The sequence below is a fragment of the Aulonocara stuartgranti genome (assembly GCF_965226115.1).
Source record: "Aulonocara stuartgranti genome assembly, chromosome: 13".
In the NCBI taxonomy this organism is placed as follows: domain Eukaryota; kingdom Metazoa; phylum Chordata; class Actinopteri; order Cichliformes; family Cichlidae; genus Aulonocara; species Aulonocara stuartgranti.
Window position 1 is genome coordinate 18027808 of NC_138949.1, and position 5307 is coordinate 18033114.

A 5307-nucleotide genomic window follows, 5' to 3' on the forward strand; every position below is an offset into this window, starting at 1 on the left:
ACCTGGAAGCAAAAACATTTTTTGGATAGAGTGGATGAACATGCACACGTGATATCATCAGATACACTTAGAGCATAGTGTTTAGTGGGAAACTATGTAATTAGAAAAAAAATCACTTTGTGACTCTTAAAATTGCAAAATGTGTCTAAAGATTGTCTGTGAATAACATCCAAGAACCTGAGGGAGGAAGCTGTGTGTGATTGTGTGTGTGTGTGGTATCTGGCATGGTCAGTGCCATTGCGTTATTTACATCCCAGAGGCTCCAGCTGTTTTTCTCTCTGCAGGAATGAACTTGAGAGTAGAGATGTCCCTGTGCAAAATAAAACCGGGAACAAAATGCTCGCTTATGTGTGTTTCAGGGGAGTCCAGTGTGTGTGTGTTCATGTTCTCAGTCGGTTTGTGTGCAGGGATTTTGTCCACGTGGAAACATATTGCAAAATGCCTTATTTTGCCGCAGTCTTGCCAATGCCGAAACGCCCTGCAAACAGTACATGCACAATGTTCACACACTAGGAAGCTTTCCCAGAAAATGACAGAAGATCAGATATGGAGTGATATGTTAAGAAAACATTTGTACTGCACCGAAATGAATAGAAAAAGAAAAAAAGAACGGAAGGTTGCAAACGGAAAAAGCTGCATAAATGTGGATTTTTCACTGTAGCGGTCATTTGTTTTTAGCTGCAGCCAGAGAATATGTATGCTTATTTTTTCGTATCCCTAGTGGAAACAACAGGCCGGCCTTCTCAGAGCTTCATGAGTATAATAATGCTGTGTGCAAACTCCTCAGGCCAGCACAAGCTTCATTCCATTAAGGGTGCACTCCAGTTCATTGCAGCCTGAGATCAAAATTAAAACTTTATCAACCCTGCTTGTAATTGCCCGAGCACATCTCAGGTCATTTCATTTAAACTTATCCGACTAATTTAACCAAGCCTGCACACTAAAATAAGTCAGTGACATTACAGATTAAGGCACTCGAACAGCCACTTGAGCATGAACGGCATCAGCAGCTGACTGTTAAGAGGTTGTAGGTTATTATAAAAGCCCGTTTGTGAACAAAATAGGTAATTTGCAAAGAAAGGGTTAGAAAAGGTTTTCTTACATAGTACAATAGTCATAAGTAATGGCTAAAAATCTGTTTTTCTAATCTTGTCTCTGCATTTTAATGATAATACACTCACAGGAGTTACTGCTGAAACCTTGGGGCCACATCACTATAGCAACATTAGATCAAAGCAAAACCTCTCTTCGGATAAATTGTGATAACCTTAAATCTCAGTGGGGCTGGAATAAAATATTTTTTCCCTCTTTCAGCGATCATTTGCAAGTAGTTGCAACAATCAATGAGCGTCCATCACCCTCCACCATTTAGTTCACAAGGCGGATCCACGGGTCATCTGTTGGGAGGCAACTTGTCTCCAAACAAACGTGGTCCAACTCCAACTAACTGCGGTCACTCTCAAACAGATTGGCAAAGGTTTTCAAATAATTACAATCTAGTTTATAAATGGAGACAAGCTATAAATAGACACATCGCTATCAGTCTGAGTAACTTGTATGTCATGCATGTCTTGCAAACTTGTTGAGCGTCTATGTCAATTTTTGGAAGAATTTCAGAACTTCTTTTCAAATTTATGACATTCTAGCTGGATTCTCAATGCAAGTAATTAATATAAATTTCTGCCTTATTTGAATTTCTGTGTAAATGTAGAGCAACAGATTTGCAGATATATCACAGTTAACACTGTGTTGTTACAAATTGCGTGTAAAAGCATAAGTAATTTAAGCAGGCTGACTCTGGCTGTGCTGCTGTCCTGATGCACCAAAGTCACTTTGAGGACAGCAACTGGTCCCCATCTTCGAAGTAACTATTTCAAAGGTAACAAGAAGGCAAGTTTTTTTTTCACACGGTCATAGTAATTTTGTTCTTGTTCTTGCATTTTCTGCAATCACTGTTTTCCCTAGTGTGACTGTAGCATAAGGTGATTGTTTTTTTTTTTTTACCTCAAACTTCTCATACTGCTGAACATTAGAGTGTTTCTCCAGATCAGTTAAATGGCAATTCTTAGTAATTACTACTCATCAAAGGTCCAAACTAACAAAAATAATCGTCAGCACAGGCTAGAGATGGAGCACATCGGTCAGTCCTGGTGTACTGTGAGGAAACAAAACTTCTTCAGGCATTGCACCGTTTACTTACCTGTTTGTTTCTCCTAGCCTAATCATTTGTCTACTAAATGACCCCTGGAGGGCTTTGAACTCACAACACCGATCATGCGATTTCTCTGTGTATTTTCTCATCATTGCTTTTGGCCTTGAGTTTGCTGAAAACAGATGCAGTGTTTCACAGCTCTCCTTCTTTCAGCGATTATCTGTGTTTCAACTCTGCGTTCGGCGGGATCTCATCCCTGACTCATTTAAAAGCTATTAGGAGGGCAGGGACTGACACGGGAACATTTATTTTCCTTTAGCGGTAGATCTAAGAAGGAGTGCTCGTAATAAGCGCTGTCTCACAATTAAACAATGTGATCCTAAGTGACGTTTTTAACTGGAACCACACATTTCCACTCTCACATTGTGTTTTTATGTAGCATTCTGGGCTGTGCTTGGGGGAGGCCCAGCAGCAAACACAACACAAGAGCTGTCAGTCACACTGAGGTTAAATAAACCGAGCGGATATTGGTGCCAAAGCCAACAGGCGGGGCAGCAGTATGGTGAGGAAAAAAAAACAGAAAAATCGACTTTAAAGAGTACACAGCAAATCAAGTGTGGCCAAACACACAGAGACAAATCCTGCCATTTCCACTGTGTTTTACCTCTTTCCACTCTTCAAAGAGCTCCTGAAGGGCTGCGGTTTTCATACCGGAATCTCAAAACAAATGTTAAAAATCAGTTACAACATCCGGCGTTCAAACAATAAGCTGAGAGAGTCCCCGTGGATGGGACTGTGTGTACAAAATGTCTGAGTTTTGAAAGGAAGACTGGGCACTGGGTCTTTCTGTGCATTGCATCACAGAGTTTTCATTCAGAATAGCAAGTCACCGTGATCCTGAAATTTGGACAGATGCGGATAAATGTTTGGAAGGCCCCAGGGCGCCAGCCAACAGTTGGATGTTTGGGATGGACTGCCAGGGTTAATTTACCTAACTGAGTTCCTGTTGTTATGCCAGTTTTTGTGATTGAACTGAAATGAACGTGTATTTGTTTGTAATCCGGTCCCAAACCAATGTCAAGAGCAGAAAATAGGCGTGAATATCCTTTAATGTCACTACAGGCAGGACTTTTCTCTGAGGCCAAGACTCTCTCTCGAGGGGTTCCACATATAATGCATTACATGCATTACATGCAAGCACACAATTGTAAACTTCACTGTAACCGGTGCACTCCGTTTGCCAGGCACTGGTGCCAGTCAAAATATGCCTGGAACACAGGATATAGATTTTCTGTCATTTGCGGGAATAAACATTTTAACCAATCAATACCGGAAAGCGACTTTCCATTCTCCCCATCTGTGACTAAGACAGAAAAGAAATAGTGGAAAAGATTAAGCAGACCCCCTCCCCCCCTTTTTAGAAAAAGGAGAACAAGGAATGAGCAGGAGGGGGGTAGAAGGAATAAAACAGAAAGACAGCGTTGTGCAGCCGAAGAATAAAAAATGTTTAAACTTGGAAAGAGAAAAGAAACTTAGCTAAAACCTTCCAGCAAAAGTTTGATGAAAAAGGGGGATCTGTGCTGAAGGAAAGAGTTGCTTGCGCTTCGGTAGTGTGAGGCTGACCTTTGCCCGCAGGTGTTGAGATGTTTCTTCACTCCTCTGCTGTCTTTGAGAAAATATCAGTCCACTCTCGCCGCTCCTCCTTCTGTCTACACTCCTGAGATTTTAACTAAGCCTCAGTGTCAATCAGGATGTTATCGCTCATTTATGGCCTTATGAGCAGGCTATGATGGATCTACTGTACACCTCTTATACACACGCACACACACATACACACAGAATCATGCTTACAAATAGACACTAATACAAAAAGCTGTGCGCACCAAAAAAAAAAAGATGAAAGAAAATAATATTCATTAGATCGTTGAAAACTTTGAAAACTGGATGTGCACAGGAATCATTTTACTTATTTATGATGAAGCACCGCACATTTTCCTGAAAATATAAATGGGTAACTCTTTGCACTTTGAAAGCTTACAAGGAACAACCCTTTGATGGTTTCTGTCTTACTGAACAAAATGACTGGGTGTGCATCTGAACTGTGCAGCTACCCTTGGAAAAACCCATAAAACTATTTAAATGGTCATCAAACCACATATTTATTGATACATACTGAGGTGTCAAAGCTCATGATTAATGGTGCTGGGAAGGTTGTCAAATGCCGTCTTTATAGGGGAGAGAGTTAGGAAGAAAATTTGAAATCAAGCTGTTTAGTTGATAACTGATGTTACAATTCTTCATAAATTAATACCAATTTTAAGAAAACCATGACATTTTTGGTAAGCAACAAACTTTTAATGTTTCATTGTTAGATGGTTGCAGATGTTTCAATGTTTCATTGTTCTGTTACTGAACTGTTGTAATGAAGAAGGGTCGATTAGTTACGGACAATTTTGCATTAGTCACGCATCCATCAAACAATTCTTTGGCTAAATAAAGACTAATGTTTATAGAAATTGTCAACTTTATGCAAACAATGGTTCGGTTATGGTTTGGGTGGTATGTGAACAAAACAGCCTACCAGCTGAATATTCAGTGTCAGATTAACCTTCATGGTTCAGTTTTGAACTTTATGCTGCCTACAGCTTTCTGTTCACTGCCCACTCTGCACTGCATGGGAGACAGAAAAAGTCAATATACATATACACTCACTGGACACTTTATTAGGCACACCTTGCTTGCACTGGGCCTTCTATGTTCATGGCATGGATTCAACAAGGTTCTGTTAACATGTTGGTCAGGATAGCATCGCACAGTTTGTTGCTCACATCCCAAAGGTCAGATTGAGATTTGGTAACTACTTTTTGTATTAAAACTTACTTTCCATTCTGTTATTCAGTCAAAACAAATGGACGGACATTTAGAGAAACACATAAAACAAATTTCAAGACCACTGCTCCAAACTCAAAGAGCATCCTATACCAACTCAAGTTCTTCCTGTTGCTATTCTCAGCAATGCGTACAAGAGAGACAGCGAGAGATCATATATCACGAACAAGCAAAGACACAGCACAGACTGAGCTTATAAACAACATGAACTGTAGCTACAAACAGCAGCCTGGAGTAAAAGGCAACGTTCTTTTTATCAGCTTCAT